Source organism: Anser brachyrhynchus (assembly GCF_964034855.1).
Source record: "Anser brachyrhynchus genome assembly, chromosome: Z".
Lineage (NCBI taxonomy): Eukaryota > Metazoa > Chordata > Aves > Anseriformes > Anatidae > Anser > Anser brachyrhynchus.
The window spans coordinates 35813962-35841033 of record NC_137697.1 but is presented as its reverse complement, the minus strand read 5'-3'; the positions used below and the strand labels follow the sequence as shown (position 1 = coordinate 35841033).

Genomic DNA, 27072 nt, shown 5'->3' with positions numbered 1-27072 from the left:
TGGAAGGTGTCCCTGCCCATGTCAGGGGAGTTGTAATTAGATGATCTTTAAGGTCCTTCCCAACACAATCCATTCTGTGATTCTATAATTTATGCTAAAAACTTAGCCATGAATAGTAAAGAATAACAGACACACCAGAAAAAAGTTGATACTATCTCAATAATCAAGAACAAAAAATAACCCCAATCTGAGTGTCTTAATAGTTTAGTAGTTAAATTTTAAATTATTTTGCAAGTAAAGTTAAATAACAGCAAAATCAAAACTTGAACTAGTTTTATAAATGAAAAATTGAAAAATTTGATATTTTCTTTGCTATATTGAAATACTTAGTGATTTAGTTCTGATTTGGAAAGGAACTAGCTCTGTCCACTCTAAAAAAGCAAGAAAGATTGATTTTTTTATTTTTATCTTTATTTTTATTTTTATTTTTTTTTATTTCCCAAAAGCTCCTCACAAGCCAATAGTTGTTAACTTTATCATAGATATGCTCACTACTAAAAATTTATTCCTAAAGAACTTTGCATATAATGAACATACAGTATAAATATTTGAGCCAGAATTGAATTTAAGGCATTATGCCCCCATATACTGTAATCATTAAAGATAAAAATTTAGTCTGAAATGAGTAGCAAGCTTCTATGAAGGAGAATCAAAGTCTCTCACATATTTTTCCTTGTGCAAGAGACTCAGTCAGCTCTTAGGATTTTGGTAGGAAAAGTTATTTTAAAGTAAGAGATTGCTTCTCAATTTCTCTCATGTTAAGGTCTAAGTAGAAGTGAAAAAAGACAGAAAAATAAAATGGTTTTCTTAGTAATCTTATTTTTGATATCTTCCACCTTCTTTCTTGTTTCTAACAAAAGGAAATCAAGAATCAATCTCAGTTTGGGAAATTCAAGGAACAATTTATTTCATCTAGAATCCAGAAGTTTTGACGGTTTCAGTTGCCTGGAATTATATCTGAATTTTACAAAACCAAAAAGGCTTGCTTTTTGCCTCTTTCTATGTAAGAGCACAGTCATCTGGCATAGTCCATTTCATTTTAATTAGCCAAGAACTGATTTGAGTGCTGGAAACTATGAAGTTATAGGAAGCTTCACCCTTGCTAATATTCCCAGTTACTCTGCTACAACCGATGCGACTGTTCTGCCAGTACAGATGTCTTTCTTCTGGTGCCAAGCATCCTCACCAAGACCTAGTCACAAGTCTCTACGAAGAGTCAAACTATGCAGTGCAGAAATCCTCTGGTAGCTGGTGGAAGTCTTTGCTATCTGCTGTCTGGGCATAGAGGCACCTGCCTGATGCACTAATCTGAGCACTGAACAGCTCCAGGAAAGAACCTGATATTGGGAATTCTGTCTACTCACAGATTATTTTCACTCTGACTGATTTCATGAACGTTCATACATTCATGTTCAAACATACATACATTCAAATAGATATATGTAACTTCAACCGTGCAACAAAGCAGCCCTGGACTGACAAGGGCCTTGTCACGTATGCTGTTCCCTGTCTGGAAGAGGTTTCAGACAGAACAGAAGATGAGACTAACGTGGAATGACTTCTCTGGCAGAAATCTCATCACACCAAGAGAAGGGCACAGAGTGAATCAGTTCTTCCAGATGGTTTGTAGAAATGCAATTTCAGAGTAAGAGGAAAAGAAAAATAAGGTGGCAGGGAAGCTGGTGGAGAGAGGAAAAAAATAAGCAGCTTTCACCTGATTTCTGACATCAAGCTGCAGCTGAAAGATGGTGGCTGCTATGGTAAAATAGAGGAGGAAAGCAGCAAGCAGAGAAGAGTGGGATGTCTGTGGTACAGCTGAGAGCATTTAGGACTTGAAAGGATAACAATCAAAATCCTGATGAATGCTCAGGAGTGCGACTGTAATAGGGAATGGCAGCTGTTACTGTTTTACTTTATATATTTCACTTAATGTACAAGTTGTTAGCAACAAATTGAGTCCAGGACTGGAGCAGAGGGACAGATAGTCTAAGCCTGAGGTGGAATAAGAAGAGAAGGTGAGAGAGAAGGGAGCTCAGCCTTGCTGGCTGGAGTGGAAAAAAAAAAAAAAACAAAAAAACAACAACAAAAAAACACAGACAGACAAGAAATTCAGGGAAAGCAAAATTTTCTAATTTTGTTTGCGCAATAAATTCACCTTACTCCCAAACAGAATTACGACATAACTTTATGCCTTTGTGAAGCAGAAAGAACCTTGATTTTTCAGTTTCACCTGGAAGGCTGCAAACAGTAGCCCTCAATTCTGTCCTTAAGAAGAAATATTTGTCAAGTTAATCCACAAGACCATACAGAAGAAAGAGTGCTTGATCTGGGTAATCCCCAAGTGGGTGATGCCCAAGTTGTGTGCCTCCAGTATTTCTCATTTTCCACAGTAATTTAGAGTTCAAACCTGTTAAACATCCTTTCCTTTCTTTTTTTTTTCTTTCTTTCTTTTTTTTTTTTTTTAATGTAAGTGAAGAGGACCATTCATGGATTGACAAGCCTTTTACTATAAATGTTGGCCATTACTGAAAGATAATACAAATGCCTAAAGCTCTAGTACAGTAATAAAGATTTAATAGTGAGGTGTAAGATGTTTTACAAGACCATTTATTAAGACTGCAAACTAACAAAACAAAACAAAACAAAAAACATAATTTCTATGCTAGAAAACAGGTAAATTAGCATGAGAAAGCACTCAATATTCAGCCCTATTTTTATTTGGTTATAGTGAAAAAATAATAATAAAAAAATGAACAAACAAAATCCTTCTTGCTAAAATTTTTTAAGAGGTTCTGAAAAAAGAGAACTAAAGGGGTTAAATTTTGGATGTTGTGACATACAATGCATAATGCCAATGCATAGGTTTCTATTCTTCTCAAGCCTAATTTACATACTAATTTTTTTTTTCAAACTATGGTATAAATTAAAACACTGCAGTAGGATATGGTTCAGCATGGTTAAAAAAAAAAAAAAAAAAAAAAAAAAAAACCAAAACAGCCCTCTCTACAACGGTTTATTTATTTTGTTTAGAAACATGAAAATGCCTATTTTTCTTTGTAATAGAAATCTTCAAATCGATTCAAAGTACCAGTAGTAAACCAACACAACCCATAAACTAGCAGAACTTATAACCATCTGACATCTCAACTTTCTGTCATTAAGCTTGTTGTTTGACAAGTATTTTTTTAAAACAATGTTAACATAACATTCAGTGTTTGAGTAAATGAGAATACACTACAGGGAGATTTCTGTTACTCTAGTTCTGGATGATGGCCCAAACCAAAATTCATGAAAGATTTTCTAGATGTTCAAATGCAGGAAACATTGTGTGCTGTATCTCCTACACTATGACAGCAGATGCCATCATGGTTGCGTAGGAAGAGGGAAGCATAACAACAAAAAGTGAGAACCGTAATATCAGTGAAACAGACAAGTATTTGTTCTTGCAAGTTAAAGCTTTACAGAAGGTGCTCAGACAATTATTGTTGCATTCTTGGTTGGCAGTTTTCTGATTTCCAGCCAGAACTCACATACCTTTCATCATTTTAACGTGGGAAATGACAAGCTGTTCTCAGAGATGAACTGAGCAATGAAGGACAGGAATCTCCCACTTATTTTGTCACATGTGGTATGTATGTTTTTATTTCTGAAACTGCATTTTAAAGTGCACCTGAGACACAATGATTAAACTCACTGCAAATATCCTGACCTCGGCCAAGTTGAGTAAAACACTTTTATACTGGGGCCTACATCCAATTTTATTGAAAATGGCTTGGAAACTTATTTAATTGTGAAATGAAATTAAATATTCATTGTTTTCTTCTTCCACTATGCATGCAACTACAACCATTTTTCATTAGAACTCCATTTGTCTAATGGCCTTTTCTGACTCAGAAAGAAACCAAAACATTGCAGAAATATACCATTACCAAAAAGATGTTTGGTAGGCATTCAGAAACAAGGATACATCCAGTATCTGATAATATGCAGTTTAATGTCTGGTGTCCCTTTTACCTTTTGTTTTTTTCTTCCCTTAATCTTTGTACTGTCCATAGTTAAAGCTATTTTTATCATTATATTCGTTGCCAAAAAGATCTCTCCATTTAGAAACCAACATGTACCTCTCTGACCCTGTTCCAGAGTCTGTCCTTTGACAAGGAACAAGAGCAAGCTGTTGGCTCAGTGTCAATGGCAGGCTTTAAAGTCATCAGCAATAGGAAACAACAAAGAAATTCAAGCCCTCTTCAACTCGAAATTGTCACCTCTTTAACATTCATTCTCGTTTCCCTGCCAGTACAGCAACCAGAAGTCTGCAACAGCCTCAAACTTAAGCCTTAATTAGTAGTAAATTTTACTAGCAAGCCAGGTGGCAGGACATTTTAGGATATATGTGAGTGATTTACAGAAAATAAACTTTAATATATAGAAAAAAATAATAACAAAACAATATTTTAAAAGTAATATCTGGGCTTCTATTCAATTGGTGCATTTGTTTGAACTAATCCCCTCCCCTACACATAAGAGGATTGGAAACAAAAACTCCCCAATAATATGGTCCAACTATATTATACACTTTTCAACTCACAGCAAGTAATATTGACAGGTAACTTTACAGATCCAGTTCATGGCAGGAATATATTTGATCCTTAAATTAGTATTTAAAAATCCAGACTTCATTTTACTATTTATGTGTGTAAATTTACAAATGTCTTCTGAGTTTCTCCTACTATCCATCTGTAGAAAGATAATGATGATCATGTATACTTCTTTTCATGTGGAAAAGAATCTTCTTGAGTAACACTGAAAGTCAATAAATGCATGCTGTTCATGCACTGAAAAGCCCCTTTTGAAAAAGAGAGAAGCTCGGTGAAGCTTTTTTCAATTTTTTACCTATAACACTTAAAGAATACAGTGTGTGTTCCACTTACATAGTCTTCATGGCAGTTTTCATTTACTGTCACCTTGCCATAGCGTGGATTTCAGACAGGATGAAGATACATCTTTGTGTTCTCTCCGCATGGCTCAGCAGATTTAAATCTGTTTGTTTAGACAGGCAGGAGGAGAGACTAAAACAATATATATGAATGTGTAATTGATCCCAATTTTTTCCAACTCCTTGACACTAGGTAAAAGGCAGAGAGTTTCAGGAAAAAACAGACACTTATTTGTCTGTAAGAACAAGCTAATTCATGTAAAAGCAACCTACTTATATTATTAGATTTCCTCATTACCTAGATTGTTAAAAATCATAAATTAGCAAGCTAGAAATCTTGAAGATTTAAGTTTTAAACATCAAAAACTTTAAAGGGAGGCATGAGAAGAAAGGAAGAACACTTCTTTTTATTTACCATTTTTGTTTAGTCTTTAGGGTAAACCAAGGTCCAATTTCAAATTTTTCTCTATAACTAAAAGTGAAGAAACTTCTCTCTTTGTTTTCTTATACCCTCAGTGAAAGATGTACTTCCTATTTAATGTCTGTTCTCAGGAATGAGAGCTTGAGGTAAACATTAAACTATCACCATCTTATAAGAAAACAACAAGGACTGGCTGTGTTGCAAAATTGTCACTAGAAAGAAGTAAGTGATTTTCCTGTTGCCTTACCTCATGAATAGATAACAAAGTTGCATTCAAAACAAACCAGACATAAGACATTTATTTCTTTGGGTGTGCAGCTGAGCCAGTGCTGCTGCTCAGGTTCCTAAATCTGGAGGAAGACACAACTATTTACAGGGCTATGACGAAAGGCCCTTGCTCTAAACAGTAATTCAAATTCTAGGAGCAGCATGACCACATAGTGTGGCCACCAGTCACGGCTTACCAAGTCCACATTTCAAAGGCCAAATTTCATGAATCTTCAGATCAGACATACTTTAGATAGCAAGCCCACCATAGAGAATGCAGTAGATCTCTGGCTTAAACCCTTTGTCTGTTTTCAAAAAAATGAAACACTCTTAGTTTACAAGATATCACAGAAGCATATGGTAACATAAAATCTTCCTCAGTCAAAAATAAAACTTTTAAACTGTGTATAATTGAAGATGCATTGTCATCTGCCTGAACCAGTAGCCCAAAAAAGGCATATTCTATTACAGGTAAAACCTAGATAAACATACCCCAACTTTACCTAATATTTGCATTTTTTTTCAGTTTAATCTAAGTACAGCTTTTATTTATTTTTTATTTTATTTTTCCTTCAGTAACAATCCATTGCTTCTCTGATATTTCTACTGAAGCTATCTCAGCTGATTTGCTTAACAATGTATCAATGACTTCATTTCTTTCTCTCCAATAAAAAACAAGTTCCAGTAGTCTTTTCTCCTTCCTTTCATGAAAACTCAACATCTCTAATGGTTTTTCCAAGCTAGTCTGAATCATTTTTAGGTTGCTCAAAGTGCACAGTGGTAATAGGTCCTTGTCAGCGACAAAGTTTGTATTTATGTTCACTGCCTATCTTCACGCTTCTCTCAGTCTGGAGAAGGATTTATAAAAGTCAGATTCCCAGCTGTTCTTACTGCTCACATTTTCGTAATAAATATTGAACATTTTGTAAAAACAAAACAGAGTAGTGAAAAGATGAAAATTAAATAATTGACAATAATATGGACGTAAGTCTGAGCAGCAGGATCAGCAAAACTGTAAGGGTTATTTATATTTCTATAAAATATATCTATCATTTAAAAGATGATTGATAAGTATCTATAATTTAAAATTCAATTGCACTTAGATGGGACTTCCATGGGAACTAAGTGTCCAGCTCCAGCTAAATAACAACAAAATTTTTGAGCCTCTAATTCCCACATTCTACTTTGAAAATCCCAAACATAATCCATTTGGAGAGTATATCTGTCCACCTACATTACTCTCACAGACAGGTTAAACATGCTAGTCCTATGTTATGTAAGTTCAAGCTCACTTAGTCAAATGAGGATGAAAAGGAAATAATTATAAAGGCTGTGGGAGCAAGGATGAAAAATACTTGGTAAACTTATCCTAAGCACAGCAGTTTAGCATTCAGTATAAAAGGAAACATACATTTTTACCTGTGAAGTAAGCATTTGACACTAAAGCAAAGAAATGAAAGAAATGCTACAAAAACTTCAGTTCTGTTTTATGCAGTGTCTCCTCCCTGATGTATTTCTGCAATATTTTCTCAGCTAGAGAACTACAGCAGCTTGAAAACTGTAAGTTCCCTTGGTTGCTGTTTGTTTACAACATAGTACCACCTCTGATTCCACACATTTCTTTTAGGGTAAACTGCCCTTTCAACACCATCAAAGAGAAACGTCTTTTGAATCTCCTTTTCCTTTTTCCTTTTTTTTTTCCTTCTTTTCTCTCTCTTTTTTTTTTTTTTTAATCTTCCTGACAATAGGAGAAATCATGTCTGTGTAAGGGTGCAGTGGGTTATAGTTCAATTTAAGAAAAATCCTTGGAGAATTTAACTTCATCCACAGGCAAACAGAATAAGCTAAATTTTACAATGAAAGGAGGCTGAATTTCTGAAGTGGCTTTTCACCTTAGAAACCTGAATTCAAATCCAGTTATGGATGCCACAAAAATAATCTTATGATTGTTCAATTAAAAATATATTTTGGCAGTTCCGATTGCCCAGAATGTACCAGAATGGCAATATTGATGGAAAAAAAAAAAAAAAAAAAAAGGTATAAGGTTAAAATCATCATCATCATCATTTCATTTAGGCTTTAGTCTCCTTACTTTATTTAATAGTGAAATTTCCCTCTCCTCAAAACAAGCAATGGAAACTGTGTGCATAAAACAACCAGATCACTCTGTGTCTGCAACAGACCCTCAACTGCATGTGAAAATACAGTCCTGTGAATCATTTAGTATAGCATTCAGCACATGCTGGGACATGCTTTAAAGACAGCTCTGCTCAAGGGCTGTGTTTCACTTCCTCACACAATTAATTGCATTATGAGTCAGAGTTCTAATGAAGATGAGTTGTTATGTCTTTATACAACTGTCCTGGGAGAGAGAGACAGCCACAGAGACAGGGAGTTTGGACAGACATACATTGTTTATCAGGAACAGAATGTCAGGAGATAAATGGTCAGAAACCACAGGATACTTTGGTAGGTCTGTTATAGTGATTTTATTGTCTCAGGTGAACCTTACAAGTCCCTGAAAGCTGAATATAAAGGAGCTTGTTAAGAGCAAGGGAGGAAAGGACACAGCCAGAATAGATAAACAGAAAACATCAGAGTACCTTAAATGTAGTAAGTATCTAAAAGGCCTGCAGTTGCTTGCCTGTAGTTCCAACTGATATATATCCCACATTTAAAACTATTACAAAGCATTTCCCCAATTTCTAATACTGATAAGGAAGCATAACAGCACCTATCAGTACAAATTTTATTCAAATTTCAACTAATATATCTAAATTGAACTGGATATTTTCCAAGGACCAACATGAGATCATAGAATCAAAGAATCATAGAATATCCCAGTTTGGAAGGAGACCACAAAGATCATGAGTCCAACTCCTGGCTTCACACAGGTCTACCCAGAAATTCAGACCATACGACTAAGAGCATAGTCAAAGATCTTAAACTCTGACAGGCTTGGTGCCATGACTACATCCCTGGGAAGCCTGTTCCAGTGCACAACCACCCTCTCAGTGAAGAACCTTTTCCTGATATCCAACCTGAACCTCCCCTGTTGCAGCTTGACTCCATTCATTGGGTCACTGATCGCTGGTCACTGAAGAGCATAGATTGGCACCTGCCCCTCCACTCCCCCTCGTGAGGAAGCTGTAGGCCGCTATGAGGTCTCCCCTCAGCCTCCTCTTTTCCAGGCTGAACAGGCCAAGTGACCTCAGCCGCTCCTCATACGTCTTCCCCTCTAGGCCCTTCACCATCTTTGTAGCCCTTCTCTGGACACTCTCCAATAGCTTCATGTGGGAAAAGAATTCGCAGGGAGTTTTGTGCTGTTTCACACATCCCTGAATTAGAGATAATGAGGAAAACAGCAGTAGAACCAAAAACTTGAGCAAGGTCGAGATAAAGTAATTTGGCTACAGTGTTAAAGATGAGCTTTGGGCAGTGGCCAATTGCTGGCTGGCTCAAGGCGTGTGTCCGAGGGTCTCTAACCAATTGTATGACAGATTCGGGCGCGTGGACAGTGTGTGGGGCTATGGGGAAAGTATATGTAGTAGTGAAAAAGTGCAATAAACGTCTCCTGTTCAAGAGCCATCAGGAGTCCGTGTCTTGCATCCCTTCAGTTTCACATCCTTTTTGTACTGTGGTGCCCAGAACTGCACGCAGTACTCAAGGTGAGGCTGCACAGTGCAGATTAGAGCGGGACAATCACTTCCCTCAACCGACTAGCAATGCTGTGCTTGATGCACCCCAGGATACAGTTGGCCCTCCTGGCTACCAGGGCACACTGCTGGCTCATATTCAGCTTGCTATCAACCACAACCCCCAGATCCCTCTCTGTGGGGCTGCTGTCCAGCGTCTCATCGCCCAGTCTGTACGTATAGCCAGGGTTGCCCCTTCCCAGGTGCAGGACCCAACACTTGCTCTTGTTAAACTTCATACGGTTGGTGATTGCCCAGCTATTCAACCTGTCCAGATCAGATATTGCTCAGCTCTCATCTGTCCAGATATTGCAGTTACCTTCAGATTTTGACTGAAATTGGTTCTCATCAAGAATGGATTTTCTCACTGTGTAAGATGCTTCCTTTGCCTTTTTTTTTTTTTTCTCCAAATTTGTGCCAAGACGCACAACAGATCATGGAACTGAAATAAAAACAAAGCTTAAGAACAATTTAAGACTTGCTCTAATTCCAGACAAAATTCCAGCAAAGACAAAATGAGATAAGTGTTAATGTTCTGATACTCTACAATAAAATTGGGAATTATTGAAACAGTGTAATGAATGACTATTACAACAGAGAAAAACCATTATATTTCTATAATAGTAATACTCTTCAGTCAGCAGACACCCTTAAACTCTGAAAGATATCAGTTCCAAATATTTCCTGCATCAATGGGGCTTGGCTTCAAAAGAAATATCTGCCCAGATTCAACTGATTATTCACAATTTTGTGATTCTGTAAGCAAATTCTTAAATACCTATATCCTTACAATCTATACAGTGAGATTCTGAAGCAAGACTTGGTTTATTCTGGGTAAGTACTTTTTTTTTTTTTTAACCAAAATTCAGTATCTGCAAAAATTTTGGATCTTAGGCCCATAAAGAAAAATTTAGTGAACATGATACTCAGTGAACTAGCAGGTAAAATAAATACACACATGCACATATATAGTATCTTTTCCAGCTACCATTTTATGTTATTTTAGGTTTTTCAGTGACCTATTCAACTACTTCCATCACCTTTATCAGTTAGCATGCTACAACTAAGGTTTATTTATTCAACTCATAGAAAATATTTTCAACACCACATTTTCATGACAAATTACGTCTCTCTCTCTCTCTCTCTCTTTTTTTTTTTTTTTTTTTTTAATCTTCCTTAGCTTTTTCCCAGTACAAAAATGTAATCCTGATCAATACTGGTAAAAATATTTTCTTTAAAAAAGTTAAATTGATGTACCTGTCTATTACTCATACAGTAACTTATTTCCCAGTTCCTTTTTACCTTCCTCTAAGGTATACACTACCAGCAGTTCTCTTGCTATCAGCTGATACCTGCTTTCTTTGCTTTTCTCTATCTGGCTAATGCAGTTCACCACAATACACTACATTTTCCCCTTTTAGTACCACCTGAGGGCCAAACAAAAAACTTACAGGAGTCAGGTAGGATTTATGAACAGCTTAAGCTCACTCTGTCAATATAAGGAGGAATATCACCAAGCTGCTAACACCCCAGGATCAGGCATAGCATGCTTATAAAGCTGACCTCCCTAAGACAGCAAAGATGTAGCTTTTTTGTCAAAGTGTTTCAGGTTACAGCCATTTTTGTAGAATACTTAATGAATGGATACTTAATGCCAGCACCTTCCTTTTAAAAGTATTGTCATGAAGACAAGGGGAGGGAGGAGGTTGCGGAAGGTTGGGGAGTGCAGGTATTGCTTTTGCTTATTCAAAATTTAGCGGAAAAGAAGAAAATCCCCAGGTCATATGTGCCTGCAAAGATGCTGAAAGACAGGCAGGAAAGGAGTAGATAGCCATCGTGAAGAATAAGCCAGCTATTAGGGAAGAATTAAGGTCATGTAAAGGTTATTTTCCATAGTGTCTTTTTATGTTTTCTTTTTTATTTTAAATATTCAGTGGCATTTTCACACATAAGCTTCTTACAATCACATTGCATTCAAAAAATTTAAGAATTGAGTGTACTCTACTTTTTGTAAAGAGGAGAAACCTCAGAGTGTGTCAATCTGGGTTATTTTACCAAATCATTCACATAGCTCTGATTTGTGCCTCTCTATATGTGTACTTAATGTCTATCCGTCCTATGACTTTACAAAATAACTATCCCAATAGTGTATAAGCAAAGTTTTGCATTTCAAATGCAATTGCAGTCCCATGAGAGCTAGATTAAACACCCAGTTAAGCACTGATTTAAATGTAAAATTAGATTGGATTACCATAATGGCATTCAGCTTGATCTGAACTCAGAATGTTTCTGGGCTCATTTATCCTTGCAGAAAATCACAGTGTTTTGCACTGAGATTAACACTCTGACATGGCAAACAAGCATGCCACATAACGTCTAAGGAAATAAACTTTAAAGTGAAAGAAACCGAAAAGCATAATTACCCAAGGCAAACCGTTTTGTTCATTCAGTGATTACAATGCCTTTTAAAGGCTTATAGTCTACCATAGTACAGAACAATTTAAACCTCAATTGCTTTCCTCTGTGAAACTGAGGCACTTCTCTTTTTTTCCCCTTTGGATGGACTTTTCTTTTAATACAATGGTAGCTCAGACACAGTGTATATCTACCAAGCTTCTCAGAACATGGGAGAGAAAACTCACATCATTACGCATTTACCTTTGCACTAGGTTGCAATGCACAAATAAGCAAATAGCTTAACAATTCCAAATGAGTATAATTTATTTCAGGTTCAAGTATCAGCTTGCTTGTTTTGCTGCTGCTAATCACCTCTTAAATAAACAATTGCTTTATCTATGTACTGTGCCTCATTTCACTTTCAAATTATGTGTGTGTTTTGCTCCTAACAGCTTATTATGATCTATAATTAACAATTTTGCTGAAAGCAGAGCCTTGCATTGAAAAGAGCCCACATGTTATCTGGGAAATACTTGAAAAAGGAGGCCTCTGTTTTAATAACAAACTGACAACTTGAAGTTGTGTATGTATTCTGGTACTATTGTCTTATCCACTCTACTTCAATATATTCATGGATACTCAATATTCAATATATGTAATATATTGCATACAATATTTTTGAAGCAAAAATATTAGTACTTGAAAAGAGATTTTCCACAGCAATTTTGGACATTCCTACAAGCTTGCAGTCATTCCTGGGAAAGTCTGAGCAGAATCTAAACATCAAAAGTGAAAAGTGCTGAAACAAAAGAGGACTGGAGACAGAAATTGATGTAGCAGGAACAAAAATGCCCACAAATTCACAAATTCTTAGCAAACGCTGGCATAACCCTTTCCATGACACACTGCTCTATGGCTGGGTTTTGTGCGTGAAGCTAAGGTGACCCTGAGCATCCACTTTGTAGGATGGGTTTATAGAATCCAGAAGTTTTGTGGAAAATTCCTAATATTTTTTTTTTTCTGAAAGGAACAAAATTTATGAGTTTTCATCTATATCACTCTTGCACAATTTTTAAGTCTGCAGTGGAAAAGTGAGGCCGTGAGAAACTGATTTCTAACTGTCTCTGATCATCTGCATGCCTTAAGTGTGAATAATAACCTCAATAGCACTGCCATGCAAAGGATTGCAATGTGGGCCGCACTGGGAGCATTTAGCTTCTACCATAACAAAAAGAAAGAAGCAAGAGTACAGACATAACAGCAGAGCTAAAATTATAACTTACCAACTTAACCAATTAATCATCGTCTTCACCATCTGCATTACAAGCAACTGGTTTTAAAAAATCATATCTCATCTTAGACTATTGGTACAAGAAAGAAGGATGCAGCTCATAACCCCATGACCTGGGGTATCCAGGAAAATGCTTTAATTTATTAAATATCGGAACTTCACTTTTTAATATGTACTTGCTAAATGAAAGAAACAAGTGAAAACAATCAATCAAACAAAAAAGTATTCAACAAAAAAAAGGTTTTTGGAAGAACTTGCAGAGCAACCCATAAATCTTAGAGGAATAATTCCAAGTTCTTCCATATAAATCCCCTCTTTTTTTTTTTTTTTTTAACTTTATGTGCACACAACCGAAGTATATATTATACATTCTTCAGGGCAAAAATATTGTTACTTAAATTACATTCATATGATTCCTTGATTAAAAAAAAAAAAATCAATTTGCCAAATCAATTTTTCTTAAACAAGTTCATCATACTCTGGAGCAATAAGCCAATCAATAGGGAATGTTTTTCAGATGCTTTGCAGCCATCCCACTTTAGTAATTGCTAGAATTTCATATTGACAGGTGATAGGATGCTTTGAAGGATGAATTGATCTGTTAGCCTGTAGTGCTACAAGGCAACAACGAAACAATAAAGGTATACCCCCAGAGGGTCAGGGTTTGGAAATCAAACAGGAGGTAAGCTGTTACATTATGCATTTGACCCTGGAGGTAATTCAAAAGTGCAAGTTCCTTGGTTGCATTTGAGGCCACAAAAAGGAAAGAGGAAAGGAACAGCTACTGCATAATTATGAAATGATTTTTTAAAGAAGAAAAGGATGTTGCATAACACCACTTGATGGCGTGTGCTAGATGCATGGCACCAAACAAAAATAAACCATAAACAAATCCAGAAGGTTGCTAAATGTTCATCAACATCCCTAAGATTTCTTGGTTTTGGTCACAAGTTATTGGATCATAGAATCATAGAATGTTTTGGGTTGGAAAGGATCTTAAAGATCATCTAACTCTAACCCCCATGCTACAGGCAGGTATGCCACCCACTAAACCAGGTTGGCCAAGGCCCCATCCAAACTAGACTTGAACACCTCCAGGGATAGGGCATCCAAAATTTCTTTGGGCAACCTGTTCCAGGGCCTCACTGCCCTTACAGTGACAAATTTTCTCCTAATGTCTAGTCTAAATCTATCCTCTTTTAGTTTAAGACCATTCCCCTTGTCCTATCATTATGTACCCAAGTAAAGAGTCCTTCTCCATCTTTCTTATAAGACCCCTTTAGGTATTGAAAGGCCACAATGAGGTCTCCCTGGAGCCTTCTATTCTCCAGGATGAACATGCCCAGCTCTCTCAGCCTTTCTTCATAGGACAAGTGCTCCAGCTCACTGATCATCTTCACAGCCCTCCTCTGGACTCGCTCAAACAGGTCCACATCATACATGTGCTGGGGGCCCCAAACCTAGGTCCAGCGCTCCTGGTGGGGACTCACAAGGGCAGAGTAGAGGGGGACAACAACTTCCCTTGACCTGCTGGCCACGCCTCTTTTGATGCAGCCCGGAATGCAGTTGGCCTTCTGGGCTGCTAGCATGCACTGTTAACAGGATAGTCATGAGAAATTACACGTAAGCAGCTAGAGTGAGTAAAAGGATTTCTAACTAACAATATAGAGTGGAAAATTATTTGCCCTGTAATTATCTTCAACAGCTGCACTCCGTATTTCCACAACCTACCATCTCAGCATGATATCACAATATATAAAAAACAGCTACTGAAATCAAGGCTTGATTCATTATGAAGAGTACTCCCAGTTGTGTGCTCAGGTCATATTCTTGCATACCTTTTGCAGAAACATGGCAAAGCCCAGAATCTATCCACAAAGCTGAAAGGAAAATTTAAGGCCTGTATTCATGTCACAGAATCGCAGAATCACAGAATTGTAGGCGTTGGAAGGGACCTCAAGAGATCATCAGGTCCAACCCCCCTGCCAAAGCAGGTTCCCTAGAGCAGGTTGCCCAGGTAGGCGTCCAGGAGGGCCTTGAATATCTCTAGAGACGGAGATTCCACAACCTCCCTGGGCAGCCTGTTCCAGTGCTCCAGCACCCTCACTGTGAAGAAGTTCTTTCGCATGTTGGTGCAGAACTTCCTGTGATCCATTTTGTGGCCATTGCGCCTTGTCCTGTCCCCACAAACCACTGAAAAGAGGTTGGCCAAATCCCTCTGTCTCCCACACTTAAGATATTTGTAAATATTAATAAGATCCCCAAATACTAATGGCCAAAGGTTTGGACTTTATCTAGGCTCAGTTAAACCACTGACTTGGCTACAAGAGTGAAAATTAAAAAAAAAAAAAAAAGACATTTTTTTCAACATTTCTGAAAGTCTCTAATTGAGGAAGAAGCAATTAGATAAGGCTATCAAACAACAGTATCAAATCTCAGCCCAGAGAAGTTAACAAAAGCATTGCGATCTGCAGGCACAGGATTCAGTACTGCCCTCTGTTACTTAAGTACTTGGAGCTTTCACACCTTAGGACAGACTCAGGCGCGGAGAGCACTGTGCTGCACAGCACAGAGCACTAGTGCTATCAAACACACACTTCAGGCACCACTGCCAGTGAGCAGCACCTGCCTCCTGTAAATGTAACCAGACACCAAGAATGCTTGAAAGCTTTCTTTTCCCTTTCTGGTCATTAGTTCAAACCAACTCAGTATCTCTGTTAAGCCGATACAAGTAGATTAGCGGAATATATGGAAATCTAGTCATGGCACCACAAATTTTTTTTTTTCCTTGTGGAAAACTGGGACACTGGTATGCACTTCTTCCAGAGGAAGTAAAAGAGAAAAGCCCTGTACTGGGAAAACAATTGAGTGATACCAGAACTTAAATTAGGAATAGTACTATCTGGGTGACATGTTAGGCCATGTAGTCTCACTGAATATATATCTTAATGAAAACCTTTACTCATCTTGCAAAATACTTCTTCTGACATAATCTGAGCAGTGTCTCAATATGACACAGCCAGGACATGACTCTTAGACTGCCTTAAAACTATGTATTTCCAAAGAACCTGGGAATACTTGTCATATCATATCTTAGTCCACCATTTAGACCACGCACCCAAGTCTACAACAACTGGAATCTGCAAATAAGTCAACTTGAAAGTAATTTTTAAAACTCTTCACAATCAAAGTTTCGTTGATCTCGAGATACAATATCAATATCACATATTGTATGAAAAATATGTAATTAGTAATGTCAGTTTTAAAATCTGATTTTTATATGTATACTTTTTTATTTTTATGAGAATAATCACCAGATCTTTTCACATTCTTATCTCTGTGCTTAGCTGGAAAGTTGCATAAAGAAAAAAATCTTAATAGTATCAGGAAATGCTCTTTAACATAGCATTTGCAAAGCTGTAAGAGCTAATTTGGCACAGCTGGGTCTATGACAGACAAGCCCAACTGCAATGAATAAATAACTACTATTAGGCACGCTAAAGGAACTTAGTGATATGGACAGAAACCAGTACCCAGTTCTGAAGCAGTTAAACTGAATCACCCATAGATTTCGTATGAAAATATTCAACCTCAGCAGCACAATCTCTGAACATGTGCTACTATAAAATAGGTATGATAGGAATTGATAGAAATTGAGTGTTAATATTGCACCTCATTGTTAGAATGAAAAGCTAAAAATGCATTTTTGGTTTTGAAATGAACAATTGTACAGCTGCCACGTTAGTGTGGATCATAATGCAAGGAGAAAGCAACAGCAGCAAGTACAGGGGCCGAGAGGCTTGGTTTATGTTCCTAACTCTTACCTATTTACCCCTTCTCCCCATCTATCTTTAGTAGGGTCATTTTCTGTTGCATCTTATCCATTCAGATACATGTTATAACAGAGTTTTCCACACCATGTGGGGGATATCATTAATGTGTTTTTACCGAAAGAAATAAGTTCAGCAAATTAGACCATTTTTCACAAGTCACGCTGTTATTCTCTTAGTTTGCCATTCCTGCAGTTCTTAATCTTAGTGACTGAGAAAGTGCTATTTCTGGTTTTATTGATTTTAAAGGTATGGGTCTTGTGCTTACATTCTGCTACTTGAGTTGAACAGCTTCTAACAAAGGAAAATTAGTTCAGTATTTATTACCATAAAGTGCGCTGTCAGCCAAGAGAAAAGTAAGAAAGAAGCAGAGCATGTCTCACTTGTGCTCAAAGTGGCACAAGCACAAAATCATTTATAAAATCTGACTAACTCTTTTTGTTGCTAAGCACAAATTTAAGGATACATCTGATCATCTAGACCCATAACACAGCTGAGGTGTGCCATTTCTGAACCATATCCCTGTAATAAAAAACATCTTGTTAACAAACATCCAGTAGACACTGAGATTTTTAATAGGGTGTACATATAGGCTTTTATCCTGCTCTTTGTGGTAGAAGGGCAGGAAGAGGAAATTCCTCCATTAATTCAGGAAATTCCTCCATTAATTCATCTCCTAGTTCTGCTGCAGGACCACAGGCAAGCAACTCCACTACCCCTTACTAGTGTTACCTATCTTCATTTCCAGTTCCTCTCAACAAGGACTGTTTCATTAAAGACTTGTTCAGCCCCTAACAGTGCAGTTAAAAACCCCAAGGCAGTTAATTCAGTGGCAATTGACAGCAGTTGCCTTAAACAGAGAGGTAGACCTAAACATAGCCTCTCCATGCCAGAGTACCATAATCAGTTTCCAATAGATGCCACAAACTGCAAGTAAGCTTCTAGAGAGAAGTAATTTGAAAAGGTGGTTGCAACAAGAAACAGAAGAAAATAAAGAAAATTTGAAAGACATCTTTAATGTCAGAAGAATCCTTTCTACCTACTAATACCAGTGAATGCTAACAGCCTGCAGCTCATCAAGGCTTCCCAACACACAGCACCTGAAAGCTGAGTGAGAAACCTCTGGTATTGATTCCTCTGCAGGGGTGCTGAGAGACATGTCCTGCGCAGCTAGCTACCAGCTGTGAATTCATGCCCAGCAGCAAAGCCTTCCTGGATCAGGCTGCAGCCTATTGCCCCAGCTGCAGCAGTTAAACACATTCAAAGCAATTTTTCTGAGAAGTGCACATTTCATATGTGCACTTCATGTGTACACAACGGATACTCACAAAGTAAATAGGACATCTGAAACAGAACAGTAAGAGCACAGGTTAAGACTACAAAACAGTCATATCCTTACGACTAGTGTACCCTAGGAGCTATTTGGAAAAGGCTATTTTTCCCTGACTAAAAGAGTGCTTTGTTTTCATTTACCTTTTCCTACTCTGAGTTATCAGTAGCTTCTGAAATTACCCAAAGAGCTGAAGATGGGAATACTATCCCCATAATTCCCTTAAAAACAGGATGACACCTGATGAGGACTCTACTGACATGTACAATTGAAGAGTAACACCAGAAAAAGCATCAAACACTTCTGATATTGTAAGGTGTCTATATGTACACCACCAGTACATATATAAATATAAACACCACATATATATATACCACACATATATATGTGGTAGCCTGAGGCTGCCAGAAACTTTGCCTGCTGAATGAATTATAGAACAGGAAGCAGATGGGCTGTGTATATGAAACAACCACTATCTGGCATGATGTGCTGCGCAATTTGGCTGCAAAGATTAAATTGAGCTATTGAATGTTTAATACACTATGCATAACAAATACAGCCAGAGCCACAAAACAGCATAAATTACAGAATTGGTATTCACGCTGCCTTTCCCAGGAATCAATACACTGCCACAGCTCATAAGAGTCTGTTGTTTAATACACATAAAGAAGAGAAGAATTCTTCTATTAAAATGAGTTATCTGGGCTATTTACCAAAGGCAGTGATTTAACAGTGGTAAAGTCTATGTAGTGCTGTTGAATGCAGATGATAATACTTCTTGTCCTTGTCGGCCTATTTCATTGCTCCTATCAGTTGCTGCTGCTGCAAGGTCCCCTGGGTACATTAGCAGTCAGCCCAGGAAGTGTGTTTAAGTAATGGACATAATGTTCACATTTGCTAGACCAGCCTTCTCCCTAATCATGAATTATTCTTCCCCAAGGCTCAATTGGAACATTACTTTAGAAGCAGAAGATTTAATCCTTTTCAGCTGATTGGAGGGAATGATTACAGTATTATTTTCTTGTACAGGCTGTCTCCAGTGAAGGTGCCTTTTTCTGTCCCCATCTTTAATAGGCAGCAATCTTTATTTCCCTGGAGGGAAATGGCAATGAATTCAAAATGGGATAAATCTCCAGGAATGCGAGGTGCTGAGACTGTAGATCACTGCTGGTTAGTTAATTAGTTTAGCCTCTGCTTGTTTCATCTCCAGGACAGAACACCTTGCTACAAGGGAAAAGGAGGAAAGCATGCAAATAACCAATCCCACTGCCTACAAAACTCAACCTCTGTGCACCTTATTTTTAGACAGTAACCTACAGCTTTGATTTTTATTTGAAGTGATCAGTCAAATAAGCAGTGCACTCTTTCCTTGGACCATTCCAACTCCTAAGGATTATTCAACCTGCAGAAATGGATTACATCTTTATCCAGTGGAAACTGTTAAAACAGATACAGACAGGAGACAACAAAAGGAGACATTTATAGACTAACGTGAACGTGATTGCTGTTGACATACAGAGATGTGTTTACTCAGACAGTGAATCTTGCACTCTGTGAGATGGAAAAATAAATACATTCATCACACACAGAAGCTAAATGCACCTTTGAACACTGGACCCATAACAACAGTTTAAGTTTTTAATTACTGATATTTCAGCGTCAAAGGTGGAAAAAAGATCATCTGTCTTCTGCTTGAGAATATGGTTTGAAAATCTAATAATTCTCAATCACTTTTCTTTCAATATACTGGGGTAAAAGTGAGTACTCTGAAGGTTTTCAAATCCCTGCACTGAATTAAATGAAAGCATTAAATTAAAGTTTTTCCTACAGTATATGCACACAATTTTTATTTCCCCTAAAGGTTTCCTCATGGGACCTACTTTTAAAGCAGTAAATAGAGGAGAAGAAGAAATACAGGCTCATTAATACATTTGTAACCCAAAACCTGATCAGTCCACCATCTTTAATTTAGAGAAAGGCACCAAACTGACGTTTGCAATTTATTTACAATTACACAAGATCATGCTATCCTGACCTTGCTTATAAGTATATTATATGGCCAGGAGATGAGTACAATGCTTGCAAAGAGTAGAAAATCAAGAATGCCTGGGGCTGACATTTTTCAATCTCTACAACAGCAGATAAAATATATATATATATATAAAAAAAATAATCCCAAAACAATCTTTAGAGTGAATTTTGCAGGAACAGGACATTGTAGAATAATGATTATTTTGTTAAATCTAAAACATAAAAAATATGAATGAGAGGCTTTTTAAGGACTATGCCAACTTGGTTACCTTTCTGTTTTTTTCTTTGATAGAAAAAGTTATATTGTAATACAGAATTAGAGATATGTAAGTTAAAAGTAGAACCATTTATTTATAGCCACTTCAACCGTTTAAAAGAATGATGCTGCAGTTCTTGATAAGTTGAAAGGTCACAGAGAGCTTTTACCTTGGCACATGGAGAGGGGTGTGAGGATTTTCTCAGTACGCGAAACTGGAAAGTGCTGATGTTCCCACTCTATGGGCTCATGCTACAAGCAAAGCACAAAATCTTTCCCCTGAGGTTCCTCCCTCAAGCATTTCAAACTGAACTCAGTCACCAACTGCGTAAGAGTTAGCCCATAAACTATGTTTGGATTTTACATTATTTGGTTTCATTTTTTGCTGCATTTACACTTCTTTGCATAATGGGTAACATTCACAGTCCAGTTATTCTCACTAAAACTCATCTAAATTTAATTTGCTACAAGCAATGATGCACAGCCTTAGTTTGAACAGAAACTCTACAAATGTCACAAATGAGACTTGCATATAAGATTTTTTTTCCTTAATGTATAGTGCATTGTCCTTCTAGATCTGGACTCTTAGCTGTAACAATATATAATTGTGGACATAGATTTACTTTGAAAAGAAATAAATTCATCACTTTACTGAGCTCCAGGGAAGTGTGTGAAGTTTTATTTATAGATAGGTAGGTAGATAGGTAGATAGGTAGATAGGTAGATTGATAGATAGATAGATAGATAGATAGATAGATAGATAGATAAAGCAGTCTTGAGACTGAAAAAAATCAGAAAAATGATGGCTGGTGCTGAACACAGTTGGTTCTAAAGATAATTAACATCTGTATACTAAACTATTGCCAGTAGTGGAAAAAGAGTTTCCTGGAGACCCTTACTTCAATAGATTTATTTTTATTTTATGTTTTTAATATTTGACCCCTAACTGCAGGTACACTTAGCACTTCTGAAAGACAGATTATTAATTCAAATGTAATCACCTGTGGGAGCTCCTAATATTGGAGAATACAAGTATGAATCCTTGCAAATTTTGCAAGAGGAAAAGGTGAACATAGAAAACAGAGCCCTCCCACACCAGTAAGGTAAAAAGAGAGTTGGGATTTCTTCATCTGTGATGTGTTAACAAGGGTTGGGAGGTATGGCAGCTGACAGCAGCAACTCTCAGGAATTTTAATCCGCATATGACTCAAATAGCATAGTCAATATTCCTCTGTAAGTAGTATTTCCACTAGTAAATATTTGGTTGGGTTAGCTAATACTTAAAAATATCCTTTTGTCTTTATCACAGATAGGTATTATTTTTATTGAAAAACTCAATATTCTTCCTATATTGAAGACCCTTATTAGAGGAACTGTATAAATCTAGTAAGAGACCACCTGTTCGCAAAGTAATAACTGAAAGATAAGCAGTTCAGATTGGCAAGCGCAGAGGTTATGTACACTGGTATAAGGAGGAGGCAGGAAAATCATACACAACGCACAACAGCAATTTCCCCATTACATTATCCAGAGCACACACACAGCATGCGTGTGCTAATTTGTTATCTCAAGATGTTTAATGCCACTAGCAAACTTCTCTGTGTCTACGTTCATACATCCATGCATTAGTCTTGTATGTGACAGAGTTAATTTTCTCAGTAGTGGCTTGTATGGTGTTGTGTTTTGTTTTTTGAGGCCCTGAGCAACCTGATCTAGTGGGTGGCGTCCCTGCCTATGGCAGGGGGATTGGAACTAGATGAGCTTTGAAGTCCCTTCCAACCCAAGGCATTCTATGATTCTATGATAAACACCGATGTTTTAGTTGTTGCTGAGCAGAGCTTACACTGAGTAAAGGACTTTTCCATTTCTCACCCTACCCCACCTGTGAGGAGGCTGGGAGTGCACAAGAGGTTGGGAGGGGACATAGCCAGGACAGCTGACTCTAACTGACCAGTAGGATATTCCATTTCATATGACATTATACACAGCAGTAAAAGTTGGCAGAAAGAAGAAGGCTGGAGGAGGAATATTTGGAGTTATGGCATTTGTCTTCATAAGTTACAATTACACATGATGAAGCCCTGCTCTCCTGGAAATGGCTAAACACCTGCCTGCTCATGGGAACTAGTGAATTTGTTTTGCTTGCATGTGCCGCTTTTCTTTTACCTACTAATCTCTTTGCCTTGACCCACAAGATTTCTCACTGTTACCCTTCCAAATCTCTCCCTCATCCCACTGTGTAACAGTGAGTGAGCAACTGTGTGGGGCTCAGCTGCCTACAGGTGTTAAAGTGCAAACCTAGTATTATTTCCTCAGTCATTTCTGTCTTCTCCAGTGACTCCATATTCTCCCTCTTCAGAGGCTCTGTAATCTTGGTTCCTCAAGATTTGGTATTACCATTGCTTCACTAGTGGTGATGCAAGCTGGAGCCATTCGAGGAAGGCTTGCAATTGCTTGTGTATGATTTGCCTTAGTTTAGTCCCAGATTGGTAATTCATCATTTCTGGATTAGTAGGATCTGGTGTGTATTCCTGCAGATACTCATAACTGGGACAGTGTCTTCCAGTGAAAAGGAAGCTGAACAGGACTTCAAGAACAGTAGAGATAAGCCACACCTGAACTCTTTTGAAAACCCACTCTATTTCTAAGTTGCATAAACATCACACATGAAGAACATTATGCTCTGGCTATAATTCTCACAGCTATTTCTTTCAATCATCTGTCGTTGAAAGCAACATTACAATCAACCTTTATGTAGTCTAGTGGAATAGAGATATATAAAATTATTGATAATGATAGTGAATAGAAGACACTTCCCAGCTGCAGGAAGATGTTGCATTTAAAAAAAAAATGTTCAAGGCTATTTATTTTTTGATTCTGTGGAAAGAAAAAAAAATATATGAAAGTATTTGCTCTGAATGCATTCTGTGAATTAACTAACAAACAAGAAAAGGATAACTACACCAGTCATCTCTTCTTCATCCAGTGAAATGAGTTTGACATGATTTCTCTGTTATTTGTAGATAACTGCCAAAGCCAGAAATTGTCTGAAAGTATATTTGTACTCGTGAAAAGAGCAATCCCACACAAAGCAGGCACCAAAACCAACACATGGATGACAGTTTACTGCAGTGAGGCCACCAGTAATTACTGTCCAGAACACAAAACAAAACAAACAACAAACAAAAACAACAACTAAAGCTTAAAATCAGTAAGCTTAATGAATAAATCTCCTCCAACAAGAGTTATCACAGAGAAAAGTGAATGACTAAGAAGCAGTGAGGCATTCCACATTATTCTGATCTTAAAAGCAAGTGTCACAAGTTTATAACTGCCTCATGTGATTAAGTTTCCTGAAACAGCAGCCCTACTTCCATGTTTAGGGTGTAAATATTAATATTTCTGTAATAATTCTAATACAATATAGGTTTTTTTTTTCCATCTGAAAGAGCAAAAACTGGAACTCAAGTCTTTTACTTTAGTCCCCAGCTAGACAGTCATGTTCATTCCACTTGGTCCAACAGAGGAAGGTGGAGAGAAAGGAGAGACAGAGGGAGAGAGAGAAAGAACCAGGGGAGTGGTCACTAATGTATTGTGTGTGAAGACCAACTCCATAGGTTTGCTTCAGATGAGTGAAAAACACTCATCTGACCTCTGGCTGGTAGACCAGAACTCACGGGACATGGTGCCTGAGGAACAAGGTGGTAGAAAGAGGAAAAAAAAGATTTTTGAATGCTGACAAGGCTCAGGGACCAAGTGTTTCTGCACTAACAAGATCAAAACACTTCTAAGCAGACCTTTGCAGACTAAGAACTTTTTCTGCTGAAAAGAAAAAGGAAAAGGTAACTAAAAACTTGTGCATGGAGGTGTGAATCATGTTTTTGGATCTTTCTATTTATATTGCTTCTTAGGGTCTAACAAGATTTTTGAGAGAATGAGGCATCAAGGATACCGAGGAATTGTATCCAAGTGTGGATTAACAGAGCTTTATACTAGATTCAGCAGGGGAAGGGGGTGTACCTCTGAGTGATAGAAAAGAATCAGGGAACACCAGCATTTTAGGAAGCAACAGGAAAATACCTGTGAATCGTTTCAAAGGAATTAATGACAGCTCCTTTAAAGAGGTGATGTGGTTGATAGTCCAGCTGAAGTGCCTCTACACCAATGCACGCAGCATGGGAAACAGGGAGAGGGTTGGAAAGCCACAGTGAAATTAGAAAACTATGACCTAATTGATATCACAGAAAGGTGGTGGGATGAGTCGCACAACTGGAATACTGCATTCAAGGACTTCAATGACCTGGACATCTGCTGGAAAAGGTACACAGCAGGCTGTGAGCAATCCAGAAGACTCCTGGAGTGCATCGATGATAACCTCCTGGTCCAGATATTAGAAAAAACAACCAGAGGAGAAGTGCTACTGGTGTTGACTCATTAAATGAGCTCATTAAAGAGATTAAGATTGGAGGCTGTCTGGGCTGCAGTGACTATGTCCTGGCTGAGCATGTGATCTCGAGGAATATGGGCCTGGTGAAGAGCAAAGTCAGGACCCAGAATTTTCAAAGAGTTAAATTCCAGCTGTTTAAAGAATTAGTGGATGGGACCCCCTGGGACACTGTCCTTAGGGACAAAGGAACTCATCAGCGCTGTCAACACTTTAAGGATGCTTTTCTTAGAGAGCAAGAGCTCTCCATCCCCATGTGTAAGAAATAAGGCAGGAAAGGCAGGAAACTGGCATGGCTGAACAACCTGAGGTCAACCTGAGGCACAAGGAGGAAATGCACAGGCAGTGGAACCAAGGATATGTGGCCTGGAAAGAGTACAGGGATGCTATTTGTATGTGCAGGTATGGGATCAGGAAAGCCAAGGCACAGATGGAACTGAGCTTGGCAAGGGATGCTAAAAATATCAAGATGGGATTCTATAGCTATATTGGCCAGAAAAGAAAGGCCAAGGAAATCATAACCCCTCTGACAAATGAGAAAGGGGAACCAGTAATGACAGACATGGAGAAGGCTGAGGCAGTCAACAAATTCTTTGCCTCAGTCTTCATTGTCAGGCAGGCTTCTCTTGTCTCTCAAGTCTCTGAACCACTGGATGGGGCTGGAGGAGCAAAGTTCCTCTCACCATAAGCAAAGAGCTGTTTCAGGACCACCTGATGGAAATGAACAGGTCCATGGGGCCTGATGACATTCATCCCAGGGTCAGCAAGGAACTGGCTGATGTAGTTGCCAAGCCTCTCTCCATCATATTTGAAAAGTCATGGCAGTCAGGTGAAGCCCCCAGTGACTGGAAAAAGGGAAATATTACTCCCATTTTTAAAAAGGGTAGAAAGGAAGACCCAGGGAACTACAGACCAGCGAACCTCACTTCTGTGCCTGGGAAATCATGGAACAGATTCTCCTTGAAGCAGTATCAAGACACATGAAGGACAAGGAGGTGATCCGAGACAGCCAGCATGGCTTCATCAAGGGCAAATCTTGCCTTACCAATCTGGTGGCCTTCTATGATGGAGTGACTGTATCAGTAGACAAGGGAAAACTGACCAATGCCATCAACCTGGACTTCCGTAAGGCCTTTGACACAGTCCCGTATTACATCCTGGTTTCCAAACTGGAGAGAGATGGATTTGAAGGATGGACCATTCAGTGGATAAGGAGTTGGCTGGATGGCCACAAACACAGAGATGTGGTCAACAGCTCTACGTCCAGGTGGAGGCTGGTGATGAGTGGTGTTCCTCAGGGGTCCATCTTGGGACTGGTGTTGTTTAACATCACTATCAATGACACAAATGGTGGGAGTGAGTACACCCTCAGAAAGGTTTCAGATGACACCAAACTGAGTGGTACAGTTGATGCAGCAGAAGGAACGGATGCAATCCAAAGGGGCTTGAACAAGTTTGAGAAGTGAGCTGATGTGAACTTAATGAGGTTCAAATAGTCCAAGTGTAAGGTGCTACACTTGTGTAGAGGCAGTCCCAGACGTGAAGACAGGCTGAAAGAACAACACATTTTGATCAGCCCTGCAGAGAAGGACATGCAGGATGTGGTGGACAGGAAGCTCAGCGTGAGCCAGCAGTGCATGCTTGCAGCCCAGAATGCAAACTGTATCCTGGGATTCATCAACAGAGGTGTGGACAGCGGGTCAGGGAGGGGATTGTCCCCCTCTGCTCTGTGCTTGTGAAGCCTCACTTGGAGTATTGCATCAGGGTCTGGGGCCCCCAGCTTAAGAAAGACATGGATCTGTTAAGAGTGGGTCCAGAGTGGGTCCAGAGGAGGGCCACAAGGATGATCAGAGGGCTGAAACACCTCTTCTATGAAGACAGACTAAGAGAGTTGGGGTTGTTCAGCCTGAAGAAAAGATGGCTCTGGGGAGACCTCACTACCACCTTTCAGTACTTAAAGGGGGCTTATGAAAAAGATGGAGAGTGACTTTTTAGATGGGCAGATAGTGACAGGACAAGGGGGAATGTTTTTAATCTAAAAGAGGGTACAATTAGAGTAGAGAGTAGAGTAGAGACTTGAAACTAGATGCTCTTTATGGTCCCTTCCAACCAAAGCCATTCTATGATATGATTCTATAAATGAAGTATCAAATACATTGAGGATTTGAATACAGCTG

General features: G+C 38.3%; 1 protein-coding gene across 1 annotated transcript in view; it reads right to left on the bottom strand.

Annotated features, from left to right (window-relative positions):
* Positions 1 to 26957, bottom strand: part of LOC308185289 (uncharacterized protein) — a 77622-nt gene extending 50665 nt beyond the window's left edge. The window contains exon 1 of the mRNA XM_080573206.1: positions 1 to 26957. This exon is cut by the window's left edge and continues 1041 nt beyond it. The gene's annotated coding sequence lies outside the window, so the exon portion shown is untranslated.
* Between the last annotated feature and the right edge of the window lie 115 nt (positions 26958 to 27072).